Raw genomic sequence first — 16,340 nt, 5'->3', positions numbered from 1 at the left:
GACAAGTACTTTGAGTTTTTAGTTTGGCCCATGTCCCTTCAGCTAACATGGAGGGGCGGGGTTTATGACCTATACTGCAGCGAGTCACAAGGGGGGTGACTGAGATGTTTTGGCGTTACTTTTGGGGATTACTTTTAGGCCTGACCGAAACCATGAAGAACAGCCACTGACAAAAAACAAACAAAAATAGCCTACTGTATGAGGAAAGGATATCTGTCCACATACATTTGGCCATGTAGTGTTTCTCCCTCCCCCTAACTCCCACACTCCATCTCTTTCCTTTTCTCTGCTCCAGTTCCTTGATTCACACTGTCCATAAAGTTTATATCAGTTGAGATCATACTGGTTGTATTTCTGGAGCAGTGGCGCTCTGGAGTGCTCCTTCAGACATTACATCACATACAAAAACACACATTTACACATACAAACCTACAAAAGGACACATGAATAAAAACCACTGTGTTACTGCTGGTGTTTGTCAGTGTAACAGGCTGGAGGATGATCCGAGTTTCACACTGTCACTTGTCTTTAGTAAACTGGGTCTGTAATTGAGTTGTCACTAAAGTGTGTCGCTGTGAACGACCAGGTTATCATCGTGTTGTTGCTCAAAATGCACACGCTAACAATTCTGAGACATGTGCACACTGTCTGTGGCGCATGGTCCTTACCACTCTGTGTCCAATGTTTTACTGAACATCCAACATGTAGCTGCTGGTTAAAGAGTTCATACTGAAAATACAGAGAAATGGTTTGTCATTTGGATACAAATAGGCGCTCTTATTTCCCAGATCACCATTATTTTAATGTGCTGACAGTAGTTCATTACCTTAACCTTAAATAATTGTATATATACATATATACATGTATATATATGTATGTATATATATGTGTGTTTTTTGTTTGTTTTTTTCCTCAACTGAGTTGGGTTGGTTCCACCAATGTCTGACTGAAGATTTTGTCCTTGCATGCGTGGCTGTGGAAAACTGAAGCTGGACTGACCAGCAGGGCGAGGCCAGGGATTAGAAAACAATTATAAAAGGACTGCACATGGAAGGTTCAGGAAAACCCCAAAACAGGTGGTTTAGTCTTTATTCCTTTACACTGCAGTTAACTTACATTTTGATTTAGTGAAAAAAAAATGTAATTAAATCAATGATTATCAATTTATAACAAGATCATCCTCATGATCAAACTGATTATGCTGACAAGTGAACCCAAAGAAGCCTTCCTCTCAACAGGTTGTGTTTGTCCATCCAGCACCAAACATCCCAAGCTGGGTTTTCTTCTTATCTAAGGGTCACCTATTCATCCACAATTCATTCTCATACATGGGAAACTACAGCGGTGAGGCTGGCACTGACCTTCAAGTCAAGTCTTCCAACTCACACTGAAGCCATAATGAGGCTTTTCCTTCCAGAGGCTTCTCTACAGTCACTCCCCAAACGACCGCAGGAAATGGAATTTTCTGAAAGGATCAAAACAAGTCGAGAGTTGTAAATGGTTTGAGTTTCCGACAAAGACAATGTGCCAGATTCCAGCGCCTTGAGGGAAACAACCATATCACAATGAATCCTCTGTCTGCCTAAAATGTGTGCACAGGCACATACCCACTTATTCACACACACACACACACACACACACACACACACACACACACACACACACACACACACAAACACATATATATCCTCACACACCCACACAGATTCGCACATGGCCACACACAACACACACAGTGTTTACTAATAGTTAGGAGATCCTGGGACAAATCGTACAATATTCCAGTGGTTTTCCAGTGGAATCTTTTTCATATCTGTGTGTCAGGGCTTAGTGTGGTACATGCCTCTGCATATCCTGCACCCTGGTCTGAGTGTGTATGTGTGAGACACAGTCCTTGGAGCCTAAGGGCAGCCTTATATTTACTCTGCTTTTGTTTGGGGCAAGGTTCAGGCAGTAACGGAGAAATTCTGTTTCTGCTTGCTTGTGTGTGTGTCTGGGGTCAGGCAGCCCATTTGCAAGACATCCCCTGATCTAATTGCCTCCTTCCAGCACCCAGTTTGACAGCTCTGTAATCTACAGTTACTCACAGCACTCACCATGGTAGGTCTGTTTGTGTATGGGCGTAGATGAGTGTGTATGCACATGTACTTGTGCATAAGTGTGTGTGTGTGTGTGTGTGTGCGTGTGTGTGTGTGTGTGTGTCTTGGTTGGCATGGCAAGTTACAGATTAACCACCACACTTGATCTGAAACATACCTGCAAAATCTGACTTTGAGGTGAATACACTGAAATAACCCAGAAAAGCTCTTTCCCTTACTTTTAAAGTAGTATTTAACTATGATATGATGAGTTGTGAAGACTGTAGGATTCAGAAATATTTAAAAGTATTTCAAATACTTCTCCATGATCTCTATATGTCACTGGCAATGCACAGCATGTGAGCAAACATGGAAAACATGATGATGCCCAGCTGCACAATCCGGGCAGGCTGAAAATGTTTCAGTTAAAGTAAACAGGTTTTCATCACGTAAGATGGTTTATGTATTTAATCCACAAAATGGCACATATTTGAAAGGATATTTAAACGACTGTTAATTTGCCTGTAGAGAGTGCGGTGCACTCGACATGATGAATGTAATGCTAAGGCTTTGGTCACTATGTATAAACATGTATCCAACTTTAAGGGTACAACTGTACGACTAATAAAAAAATCTTTGTGACACATAACTGCTTTTAAAGTTTTAAACCTGCTCACACAATCTTGCCCTCTCACATACACATTCACACATAGTGCACTTATGGCAAAAGAGGGTGGAAAAGAGACAGAAAGTCAGTTTTAAAGAGAATGCTTTCATCTTTCCCACAGGCAGGCCGAGAGTCGTCTTATCTCTGAGGCTTGGCCCGGCTATCTAGAGTAAACCACAGTGTCTGCACAAAGAGCTAAAATTGATGGTGCCGTCCAATTTCTCCCTGTTAAACATTAGTCCCAGGAATCCCCCTTGGCTTTGTGTGTGTGCGTGCGTGTGTGTGTGTGTGTGTGTGCTTAAAGCCATCAGGAGATTTCCAAGAAGATAGCACCTGTTCTGGAGAACAAGGAAATAAACATTCCTGCAGACCTTCATTCTGAGGAGGGTTAGAAAGCACACATGTAATTAACAACCATGAATGTAACACTGCTAAAGAGGGAGAGAGGGGGAGACAAAAAAGACAGAATAAATTGGATGGACAAGCTGTCAGACACTGACAGACAGCCACCAACATTTTCTCTCTTCCTTTCTCTCTCTCTCTCTCTCTCTCTCTCTCTCTCTCTCTCTCTCTCTCTCTCACACACACACACACACACGCACACACTGCTGCTGGTATCTGACTCTCTCCATCAGGAAGACAGCAGACCTTTGGCTACAATAAGCACCCTTGAAAACAGTTCAATCAGTAAGAGATTTCCTCTGTTGAATACAACACACACACACCTGCATGTACCAGCAAGCCTGAACTCCTCAACTCTCCACAAACACACACACACACACACACACACATGAATGCACACACTCCTAAACTCACATACAGTCACCTTACACTGAAACATAATCAGCAACAGATTGCCAAAGCCAACTATTTGCATCTTTTTACGTGATAGTGAACAAACTCGAGTTGAACATGAGACACGAGTACAAGAAATCTGACACAACAGTTTATGAAAGGTTCAACCAGTCTATTTTCCCAGGACTCTCTCAAAACATTGTTTTCCAATCTTGACAGTTAGTAGTGTGTGTGTGAAACAGACAGCCTGTTTCAGCTAGAGACTGCAGCTCTCCGGGTCTGTTTTATTTTGGCTGTATCCTAGCAACAGAGCTGTTTCTGCTTACTTCTCTCTCCACCCTCTGGCCCGAAATGCTCCAGGCTGCTCTTCCACGTGTGTGTGTGTGTGTTTGTGTGTATATGTGTGTGTCACACATCTGTTTTGCATTGTGGAGGATCTTGGCGCTGACTGCTCTCTAAGCCCCTGATTTTGTTACAGCAAGCCAGCGAGACAAGGGGGCAGCACGCGGTGGAGGTTGCGGTGAAGTGGGTGCGAGGGGTGAAGATGGAGAAAGAGAAAGCAAAGAAAGTAAATAAGATAGCAATGGCAGTGCTACAATAAAGCCAGAACATCTGTGGCACATGTAGAAAGAATGTGACTGCTTCATAACAGGAGAAAAAATGGGGAGCTGAAGGGAGAGGTTTAAATATTATGGAGCTATAAAAGTTTTCCAGTACTCCATATGAGCAGCAGAGGTTCCATGCTTTGCCTCCTGCAGTGTTGGGTGAGTGGTCGGGCGGGGCTGGCTCATGCTGCTTTGCTGGACTGGACCATGATTTGGTATGCTAGGTGAGGCTAAGAGAGGATGGGCAGGGCCTGGCTAGGATGGAGAGGTCTTGTTGCTGCCAAAAGAGGAGAAGATCAGAGAGGGAAAGCACTGGGCCGAGAAGAGGGGTCACTGGGTTTGTTTGGCTGCTACGACGGGCTGCCGTGTCTGCATGACTCCATCGCCTTTTGATCTTTTACTCCCCTCGGTCTACCCTTTTATTCTCCACTCTTTTCCCCTATATCATCTCATTCCTGTGGGTATTCCCTCATCTTGATAGCCCTCTCACACCTATGCCAGCTAATTATTGGACTTCACTTTGTGATTATTTATTGCACACAGCGGAGGGAGAGTCGAGGCTGAGAAGTGGAGAAAGGGTGAGAGAAAGAGTGAGCTTACATGAGAAATGGCTGCAGTTAGTTCCCCGTTGCAGTGAAACATTTGGCAAAAGCACTGAACAATCAAAGCTTTGGGGCTGTGTACGGGTTTGTGTGTGTGTGTGTGTGTGTGTGTGTGTGTGTGTGTATGAGAGAGAGAGAGAGAGAGAGAGAGAGAAAGAGAGACAGAGAGCAGTGAGTCAGTCTGGCATTAACCCAGGATATCAACTATAGGGTGCTTGAACTTTGGGGAGCTGAGGCACTGCCAAGAGAGCATTCTGTGCTTATAAAAAATATTTTACAACAGCTGTGGTGTGTGTTTGCATGTGTGTTTTGTGCACTTGCATGCTAACAAAGTATGTGTGTGTCTGTGTATGTGTTTCAGCTAAACCATGTTGGAAACTGTGTCTACTTGAGAGTCTTTTCAATCAAACTAAAGTGGAGAAGGGAGCGCCAAGAGAGCACTTTAGCCTTCGGATGAAGAGTAATGAGAATAGACCCATAATTACTAGTGAATCCTCTCAGTCCGCAACCTTCAGCCGAAAACACTGATTGTGTGTGTATGTGTGTCTCATTCATCTGTCTACCAAATTCTGAGTACATGCTCAACAAATGTCATGTCACGTGTCATCCATGAGCAGCCACCTTCACGTATACGCTGACACACACACACACACACACACACACACACACACACACACACACAAATACCTCAAAAGTCGATCGGTTTTAGAGACAAAAAAGGCAAGGGTGTACCTTTTCTTCAGACTCACTCTATTCATTATGTGTGCTTGCAATGCACACATGTATTATTATTTCAAGCCTTTCATTTTTCTGTGTCCTACTCCTCCCACCTACAAAATTGTGCACATCAAATTGTGCAACTAATAGAAGGAAAGCGTGCTATGAATTTTTGTAGCAATCGGATATGAAATTCACACAAAATTCTTTTTGCCAGTTTTTGCCAAACTTTAACCTAACATTAAACCTCTATTAGTTTGTATCAGTTTTTTCATATCTGTCCTACTTTTAGAGAAATCACAGTTCCATCACAAGTTTCATGCATTTTTTCAGATTTTATACTGATTACACTGTAGCAACTGCCTAGAAAACTACTTAGCAACCACCTGGAAACTCCACCTGGGAACGTTTTTTAGTTCATTTTTTAAAAACTTTTCTCCTCTACCACTTCCCGCCTGTCTCTTCTCACTCTCTTCCGACACACAGCTCAACCGGCCATGCTAGTTTATGTGGTGGCCACAGCCGGGTCATCAAAAACATTACTGGAGAGTCTGTCTGCATTCCCCTGACTTAACTTCTCCAGCACCTAAACTGTCTGAATGTGTGTGCACGTCCAACTGTTACTGTCTGTCTGTTTAAGGCTCCAACTATAACTTATTTTAATGGCAGATATGATCTGAAGATATTTTTAAATACTAGCAATGTGGCTTTTTTAAAATCTCATATGCACACACACACACACACACACACTCACAGACTCGTGTCCACACAGACACATGGATCCTGTTAATTTCCAGGTGGGGTGTGTGTTCAGAAGGTCTAGTTCAAGACAAATATCTGGTTCTTGTCCCTTCTTGACCTCTATACATAGACACGCGCGCACACACACACACACACACACACACACACACACACACACACACACACATACACACACAGTGGTAGGCTAAAGGCCTGTGGCCAGTAATATCAGAGACAGTTGGTGTTTTTACAGCACTTAGCGGCCCAGTATTCCCTTACCACAACAACATCCAATCACCTGCCAGCTCTGACCTCTGACCTCTGCTACAGAGCCGGGGATAGAGGGGGATCGAGTGCATACCAGTGTGGGCTAGGGTGGTCCACAAGCCACAGAGTTGAAAGGCTTCGGTTTGCCTCCAGGCAGGGAGACCTCAACAAAGCCTGTAACCTCACTGCAAACACAAGTAATTAGAGTGAGAGAGAGAGAGAGAGAGAGAGCGAGAGAGAGGCTGTTAGCTGTTCATCGATACACTACATTAGACGGGTACATGGATGACTATCTTTTCATTACATATGTGGACAGATGAACCTCCCTGAGGGATTTCCCCTCCCTTCTCGCCCCACTCCTCATCATCCCATCTCACCCCTCCTCCTCCTCTGATCTGAAACACCCCCCACATCTTCTACCCATCTACCTTCTCTCTGTCCTCTCGCTTTTCTGTCTTTCCCTTTCACTTTCAACCCTACTGTCTTCATCAGCTCAAGCCAACTAGGGGTAAATCACATCTGAAAGTAATTCTTGGCATTTTGCCCTGCTCATGGACAAACAAGGGCTCTACCAAACCAAGATTTCAAGCAGTTAAACTGTTAAATTTCCAGTTATGCGAGTGACTAAACTTTCTGGAAATCCCTTCTGACTTCTAACAAATAAATATGACTCTTTCATAATTTGTCCATCTTCTCATCTAAGTCAACCAAGTCTTCTGCCTCCTCTAAACCTTTCTTCTCTCCTTTCCCTCTAATCTCTAGATTTTATCCTTCTATCTCTCTCCACTCCAGCCATTTAAAACAATAAACTATGGGAAATGGCCAATTGATGGGATGGGACTTGTATTGTAAGCAGTTACCATGAAATCAGCCTTTTTATTTCATTACTGATATACCCAAGGGCAGACAGACACACACACTTGCCCAACACACACTCAAACCTTGTGTTTTATACGTGTGGTAAAGAAGCGCATCATTTGGTGGGCATGTAAATTCATTAGCCACTAAACAGCATTGGATAATAGTGATGTGTTGATGGGAAAATGTACCGTGCATGTGTGTGTGTGTGTGTGTGTGTGTGTGTGTGTGTGTGTGTGTGTGTGTGTGTGTGTGTGTGTGTGTGTGTGTGTGTGTGTCTGATGGGAATCAAGCTCAGAGACTAGAGGGAAAACAATAATTGAATTCTGCGCTATACTCATGACTCAGTACTTTATGGGGAGCATTGCTCCTTCTCAGAATCACTAAGTGGAATTAATAAGTGTGTGTGTGTGTGTGTGTGTGTGTGTGTGTGTGTGTGTGTGTGTGTGTGTTCTTTTTATGCAAGCATGTGGATTCACAGTCCTGTTTAGCACTGATGCTTTATCAACCATAAACACATGTTCCACCATGGTAAGTACATCCAATAAGCACTGAGGCTAAACTCTTTGCTATTTCCTGTCATGTACAGGCAGATGTAAGGATGTTGCCAGCAGCATTGTACATGTGTGAGGAGGAAAGTCATCGCTTACTAATTTTAGTCACTCAGCAGAAAAAGGCTCAATCAGAACTCCGCTATAAATTTTGGACAAACGAGCCAAGTACAACTGCTGGCACAGAGAGGAAAGCTTTCCTATTGTCTGTGACTTATGAATTGTTTTTATTATTGGTCTGTCTACAGACTAAATGTGCTGCTACTGTCCTGGATGGGACTATATATATATATATATATATATATATATATATATATATATATATACTGTATATATATACTAACCCATATGTATGAAACTAAATAGAACAAATAAAAACTGATTTAAAGAAAAAATATGAAACTAAGATATGAAAACCCCAGCTGGTAAGCCTTTAGGTCCTGATTTCTTCTTGTTTGTTATTGTCTGATCTGCTTAATTATCAGTCTTTCCTGCCGCTCTGTCAGCACTAAAATTAGTCAGTGTGTGTGTGTGTGTGTAAGTTCAATAGTGAGAGTTAATGTTAGGATTAAAGGTGAGGGAATCTTTTTAAAGGTACAATGGGTGTGTATGTGTGTGTTTAAGTGGGGGGGGGGGGTACCCCAGAGCACCAGCTGTCTGATGGCCTCACTCCCTGGCTCCATGTCCCCAGCCTGGCATGTCAAAAGGCTCAAGGATTAAGCACCTGGACATCACATAGAGCAGCCTGTCTGTCGTGACATGAGATGGATGTCATCACCTGGATAAGTGATGGGGGGTCGGGGGGTGGAGAGCAACAAGAGGGAGGAGAAACCACAGGGAGTGAAAGAGGTAAGATATAGTAATGGGACTGATGTCCAAGCCAAGAGGGATAAGGAAGGAAGAGGAGGTGTTGGGTGAGCTGTGTCCATGACCAGAAAGCCTGTGGAAGTAATAAACTCTGATCTACAGAAGTCAATCAATCAGCCAGATATAACAGAAACAGAACAGGTAGAACATGTTGTATAAGACAAAAGTGTAAGAGATGGGAAAAGTGAAAGAGAGGAGAGGAGGGAGGGAATCCCTCCAAATTGGCAGCAGGGTGCCATGTCGTCAAGCTGAGGGTCACACCTTTGTGCCAGAACCTGGGCCTGCAGTCAAGTCCAGCAACCTGAGGTTCATCATTGTCACTCAGTGGAGTATCAGCTGCTGTGGCTCTGTCTGTCTTACAGTCTGCCTTTCCTTTAGCTTCTTCCCCACTGACCTGTCTGTCTGACTCCCTGTTCCTTTTACTTATGTGTCTATGTACTAAAAACATTACTACTGATTTTTCTGATGTTTTGTACATTTAGGTTACATTTGAGTGTTTGCCTTTAACAATCCCTCTGATGTCACCGATCAAGACTAAAGGTGCAAGTAAACTCACAACTTGTCGGATGGTCAAACAGCTTTGGAAACCTCCTTCCCCCCTACATCTTTACAATGTCAGATTAGGGGGGCTGTGTCTAACAATTTCTGTAACTTTCCAAATCCGACAATCTGACATTCACACTCATGGAAGATGATTCGAGGTTTGAACTTCTCTCTCTAGCTCTCTTTTTTCATTCTTGACACAACTATTTCTGTCACTTTCATATGAACAAATGAGTGCAACACTATGAATGTCTTCCTGGATAGACTACCTGAAAATGTGCGGTATTAACCCCCTAAAGAACCTCAGTGTCGCATCTCCCCCCTCACTAGGATGACTGGCTTTTTACCCTGCCTTCAAGTGTGGCCGTATAAACACTTTGGATTTCCAACATGGTCGAACAACACGTTGTACAAACCAGTTATTTTCAAGCACAACCCGGCCCTAAGAGTCTACAGCCATGCTAATGGCTCTGCAAGGCTGTACTTTCTAACATCAGCATACTAACATAACATGCTCACAATGACAAAGCTAACATTCTGATGTTAAGCAGGTATGTTTACCATGTTCACCATTGTAGTTTAGCGTGTTAGCATGCTAACATTTGCTAATTAGCTCTAACCACAAAGTACAGCTGAGGCTGATGGAAATGTCATTAGTTTTGCAGGTATTTGGCCATAAACCAAAGTACTGGTCAAATTAAAACTTTGACCTGGTGGCGGTTGCACTAGATAAAAAGTCAGGGGATAACCAAAGACGTTAAGAGTCATCCTGTGGTTAACATGAATGTCTGCACAATTTTTCATGGCAATCCAACCAATAGCTGTTGAGATATTTCAGTCTTGAAGTGGTGGTCCAGCCGACCAATGCTGATAGCATGACTAAAAACTGAGTATATCTATATCTTATTGTTTGCCAGTGAAACTTAAAATGAAACCTTGTCAATCATTTGGGGGATTTAGCAGGAAAACTAACAAAAAAATACAATAAAAGCGCAAAACTTAATTAATGAGCAGTATAAATAACACAATGAAGCAATGTTGAATATACAGTTTACACATGGGGTTATAATGTAAATATATGTTGTTTAGACATTTAACAGATGTTAATGTATATAGGGTACAAATACACACACACACACACACATATATATCGTATAAATGTTGTTACAAAGGTGTGTAAGCATGCATGGGCATTTATCTGCATGTCTATGTGCAGGTATGTACTTTGTCTCTCTGCCTGTTCTATCAAGCTGCCAAGCCAGAAAAAAGCCAGGTGAACTGCAGAAGGAATTATTTATGGCCTTGTTATTGGTATCTCACTGCTGAATTGCTCAATATTAATAGCCAATGCTTCCCTTCGTAGCTGCGTGTGAGAGAGCAGCAGGGACAGAATTATTATGTCTCAGTCAAATGTAAAATACAAATCAATAAAAATCCCTCCCAGGATCATTTCTGTGGATGACACAGATATGAAACAACAGAGACACCAGATGTATAACAGTCAGAAGAGAAAGAAAAGTCTGCAGATTGGCTGGTTGAAACAAGAAAAATGCAGCTATGAAAGCACTGCATTTCAAGACCGAGTGATTTCTGGAGCGAGTGTAAAAGCAGATCTGAAGACTTCCTTTTTGTGTTGGAGTCTGGCTGCACGCGAGTGACAGAGCGCTCTTTTTGTTGTTAAGTCAGCAGAGATGTTGGACTCAAACCAGTATAGAAACTATGAAGTGCGTGCATACCTGAGTCTATCTGCATGTGTTTGTGTGTGTGTCAGTGTGTGCAGAGGAGAGGAGACGCCATTGTAAATGTTTACTGTTTGAGAGTTTGTTAAAGATGTGATTGGAGAGTGATAAACATAAAACATCTGGACACAGACCCAACATCTGCTGCCTTGAGGGAGGTGGATGGAGCGAGCAAGGCCACGGGAGAAACACTGAGGGGGAAGGTAGAGAAGAGGGAAGGAAAACAAAGTGGGAAGAGGAGAAAAGAGACTGGGATAAAGAAAAGTGGGAACGGAGAACTAGAGCTTGCAAAAATCAACTGAATCTAATCCCTTGACAATGAGATCAAATTCTTTTAACACTCTACTGAAATGGCTGCAGAAATTTTCTCTCTTCGTCTCTTCCCCGCTCCATGTCTGTCTTCCTCTCTTTTTCTGCAGAACAGCTTGGGAGTCCAGCACCCAGTGCAACGGTGGGCCATGTAGAGGAGGGAAAACAAAGCCAACGAGGAGCAGATGTTCAAAAAAACATACACATAGATACACACTGACACGCACACACACACACACACACACACACACCCATTTGGAGTATAGTTCCTGTCCTAGAATTGAGACCAAGGCTACACCCCAAACTCACAATGATGTGAAAAAGAGAAGTTAGGGAACACATCAGACACAGAAAATCATCCTCCCAGCAAAAAAGGAAACAGCAACTTTGTAGAAACGTAACTATTCTTCCAGTAGATTTTTACGCTTTTTGTGGCCTTCCTGAAATCCCAGAAAATGTGTGCATGTATGTGCGTTTCAATCTGATCCATGATCATCAGAGGAAACAGCTGCATGGACCTGTGTGCATTGAAAGGGGCAGGGTTCGCAGATAACCTCTGACTTCTCAGACAGGAAGCTTGGAGAGAACCTCAGGAAGTTGCTCTCAGGACCGACGTAAAAAACAGAGCTTGCATGTACAGCAGCGGGGGAAAATAAACACAGCTTTCAGGTGCATGAGCACAATGACTCAAGTGTATGCAACAGTGCCTTTCCTTCAACATACATGTTGAAGTTTCATACAACATGGCACGGTGCATGCGAAAAAAAAGTGCAGCAAGTTTGTGCACTGGGAATATGACAAAAAAGCAGCATAATAACGTGGTGTGTTTTGACAGACAAAGTCATCAATCAATCAGTCAGCAGCCCATCAAACTATTTGCTCTGTATGTTCCCAAACTCTTGAGCAGTTGACTATAAAAACCCCACCTCGGGCTAGAGGAGGAGAAACTGGCACTGTGCCTCCTTTTCAGTGCCTCTGCACAGAAAGGAAGCAGCCTGAGTAGTTTCATTGTAAGTCCTTCCTGCTGCTCTTGAAAGGCAGAACCCATGCTGCACCGAGGCCCGTCCTTGTGTCAGGGATTTGTTTACAACGATCACCTACAGCATACATCTAACATGGCATAGTCACGGCTGAAAAGTAGGAGTATGTCGGCAGAATGGCACTCAAAATTGCCATGTGCCTGTGAAATGCCACCACGATGGTCTATTGTCTAAACAGGTTAGCCTCCTGGGGTTGCAGTGCATTCCTCACATGTTTTATGTTCTTCATGTGCAATATCTAAATGTCACTGTCAATATATAATCCATGAACCTGAATCTAAGATGGTTGCAATATCTGCTATTGGCACGAGTGTAACTGTTGCTACAAAATAAAACACATGCATAAACAGAAACAGCGGGCCTGTGAGACGGCTGTACTTGACACGGAGCTCTTTCGATCTGTGAATTTCACGTTATAGTTGAAAGAGAGAGGATGGTGCCGTCTCTGAGGCTACGCTGGTTTCACTTCTCTGCCATGCAAAACCACACACACACACACATACACAAATATGTCCCCTCACAAAACCACGTCGACACAAAATGCACACGTGGCTGAGGGCGGATGCACGTCAAAAGCAAACAATGGAATCCTACTCCCCTATAACGTCACGCGCCCACTGCTAACCGGCATGGCACACAGACAGATGAAGACAGCGGGGTGTTTGTGATGAGCTGAATGAAAGTGTGTGAGTGTCTGAGAGCTCCTACATCAACTGACAGTGACGTCTGTCCATTCTCTCCATCCGTCTCTCCATTTCTCCATCCCACACACTAGACAGAAAGAACACAATGGGCTAGACATGAGAAGAAGTAAAACTGAAATCTAAGGCAAATATATGAAGAAATGGTAAAAGCAATAATAAAAAGGGAGTCATTCAGTTCCAATATAATCACTCCCAGACCCAGGGGAATAAGACACAGCTGTGTTATCGTAGGTGTCTCTACCCAGCCTGTCAAAGACTCAAGCATTCTGACACACATACATGCACAATGGGTAATTAGTGCCAGTTAGCCCACTCATTTATCGCTATTACGCCTAAATGACTTCCTCCACTGCCCATTTTAATGCACGTCAGTCTGGAAATGTCATTTAGATATGTGGGCTTGACAGACTAGACACAATTAAGCAATTAAAGTCAATTTATCAATCAGGTGCATTTCACTTACCAGTACTGGCTTTAATTTGATCACAAATACAAGCTGAGAAGTCCTGACAAACGTAAATGCAGCTTTTATTTCATACACCTGCAACCTCAGCAGCTCATTTTAATCTGCACACAGTTGAACAGAAAGGATGTGGCATTTACGGTGCATGTAGTGTACACAAGTGACAGCTTTTATTATTTTGCAATTTAAACTTCATTTTATAGGAATTGTTCAACATTTTTAGAAATATGCTTATTCGCTCTCTGGAGGGGAGTTACCACTGTCATGTCTGTACGGTATGAATGAATGAAGAGTTTTATGTCTCTGTCCGTTGACATGACCCATCCCTCATGGAATCATTCAGACACATTAATAAACAGCAAATTAAACCCACCATCATCTAACAGCTGCAATATACTGTACTGACCTCATACAAATATGAACAACCTACATATACTGTAATGTGCTAGGAGACCTCCAACAATGGAAATTGAACAAATATATACACACAAGCACAAGCATTATAATCTTAACAAACATAATGGAAACAAAACGAAATCGACATTTATGCATGGGTAAAAATAATGATACAGCCAGCAGCTGTAGCTTAGCATAAAGACTGGAAACACTTTGTACAAAAGTAACAAAATCCACCTACCAGCACCTCTAAAACTCATTGTTTCCAGTCTTTGTACTAAGATAAGCTAACTGGCTGTTAACTGTAGCTTCATATTGATTGTACAGATGTAAGAGTGGCATCTATCTTCTTATCTAACTCTCAGTAAGAAAGCTAATAAGGGTATTTCAGTCAGGAGAGACAAGTGAATGAAGTAAGGGTAATTGTTTATTATAACTATCAATAGTCTTGATAGAAGTTCTTTGGCGCTTAGACTCTACGGGGAGATTTTTTGTAATTGAGGGGTGTCTGCCCTGAGCAGCAGCAAGAATAATCACCCTATGGAGTCCAGATACCGGTGGTGGCTGGCTCTGCTGAGGCTAATAGGCTGATGAGGCCGATGAAATGATGAAGCTGATGAAGCTGATGAATGGGCAAAGACTAGGCAGTGATGGGGAGGTGGAGGGGCGCCCATAACAACAGCATGAATGTACTAAAGGCAGAGAGCGAATCATATTTAAAAAGACAGCAGCAACATGATAGGATAACAATGTAGGTGTGTTGCTGTGCTATTGGATAGATGTGATAGATGAGAACAGCTGATATCATAATTGGCAGCCCCAGACAATACCAGCAGGAAATAATGAGAGAGCATGCATGAGTGGAGCAAATGGCAGGATGATATGAGAAATAATCTACAGGCCATAAGCATGCAGAAGAATGGTCTTCCTGACTGAACTTTCAGTAGAGCTTCATCTCCCAAAATGTGAAACTATTGCTTGATTTGCAGTGGCAAATGGAAACATGAAGAGACAGAGGGACCACCAATGTCCCCTTGGAGTATTAGGACACCAAAAAAGTGAGACTGAAAGAACAAACAGATCCAAATGTCCAAGTAAAGACGTGTTATATGTGCACAATTACCTTTGCGTGCAGAAACCAGGGAGACGACCAGGGTTGCGCAGAACCACTGAGGAACCCGTTAGTCAAGATTTACATGTTTGTTGACCTGGATTCAAAAAGAGAGAAACAGAGATTTCTGGACATTCATTATTAAAACAGCCTGCTAAAATGCATGATGACTGATGAAGAAGGACTGAAGAAGCAGGAGAGGTGGTTCTGAAATACATAAAGAGGAGAAGAAGCAAGATAGTGGGTCAGCCTGGCCGCATGTTGACCTCAAGTAACCTAGGTATGTGTGGGCTGCAGAATGGTTCCCTGGTCAACTTTCTGCCAACCACAGATATCTGTCAGTCTTGAGTATTAACAGAGTTTTCATTATCTGCTATGTCAGTATGACTGAGTTCCCATTAATAGTGCTAGTATTATTATTAGTATCATTAGTGCTGAAACTAGTTTTACTATTAGTATTAGTATCATTTTAGTGGTAGTATTGCTGTGTGTTATGCTTTCATTAGTATCACTGAAGTTTTCTTATTCATCATGACATGACAATAGATGTCATTATTAATCAAACATTATTGTTCTAAAGAACGCTTCCTGGTGGTGTATTAACAAAAATGTCAGGTGTAACAGGTATAAAACCTGTGACCTTCAAGGGTGGCCTGTCTCATCACCGTCTCACACTTCAGCCACACAAAGACATATAGAGCAGTCTTAGGAAGTGTCTTGAGAATCCCACAAAACCCACTGGGAACTAAGGAAGTACACATTAACTTCCCAGAGAGGTTATTCATCAGGCCTGCATACATAATTCAAACATACAAATATATCTGGGCCTTCAAGCCAGACCACCTGACCTTCGACGCCATGGAAATGGTCTGCCTGACAGAGCCAAAACACACAGCCTGAGCAGTCCCATGAGCCAGTCTGTGTTTTCTCAAACATGCACACACACACAGACACACACATGTGCACAGGGTTAGACAAACACACACATACAAGCACGCTAATGCATGTGCACACACAGTCTCAGTATGTGATAAGAGCTGTAGCCCTTAACCTTCTGAGATAGAGGCAGGACTTTAAGTGCAGACAGGATTCCAACTGCCAACTCAGTCACTGGTGTGTGTTTGCATGTGAAACACGGACAGCATGTGCATGCACCGGAGTCAGTTTCGGCTGAGACTTTTTTCTATTCCTCTCTGACAAACCAGTCTGACTACACATACATCCACACACACACACAAAAATACACACACATGCAAGTGCGCTAAAGCAGAGAGGTGATTTGGGAAA

At 42.7% G+C, this 16,340-nt stretch overlaps 1 long non-coding RNA gene across 1 annotated transcript in view; it reads right to left on the bottom strand.

The window, feature by feature from the left end:
* Window positions 1-15,152, bottom strand: part of LOC122878281 — a 29,196-nt gene extending 14,044 nt beyond the window's left edge. The window contains exon 1 of the long non-coding RNA XR_006378439.1: window positions 15,066-15,152. This is a non-coding gene — a long non-coding RNA (uncharacterized LOC122878281). The remainder of the gene's footprint in view (window positions 1-15,065) is intronic.
* Window positions 15,153-16,340: the final 1,188 nt, after the last annotated feature.

Source organism: Siniperca chuatsi, linkage group LG6, assembly GCF_020085105.1.
Source record: "Siniperca chuatsi isolate FFG_IHB_CAS linkage group LG6, ASM2008510v1, whole genome shotgun sequence".
Lineage (NCBI taxonomy): Eukaryota > Metazoa > Chordata > Actinopteri > Centrarchiformes > Sinipercidae > Siniperca > Siniperca chuatsi.
This window is presented reverse-complemented; position numbering and strand designations above follow the sequence as displayed.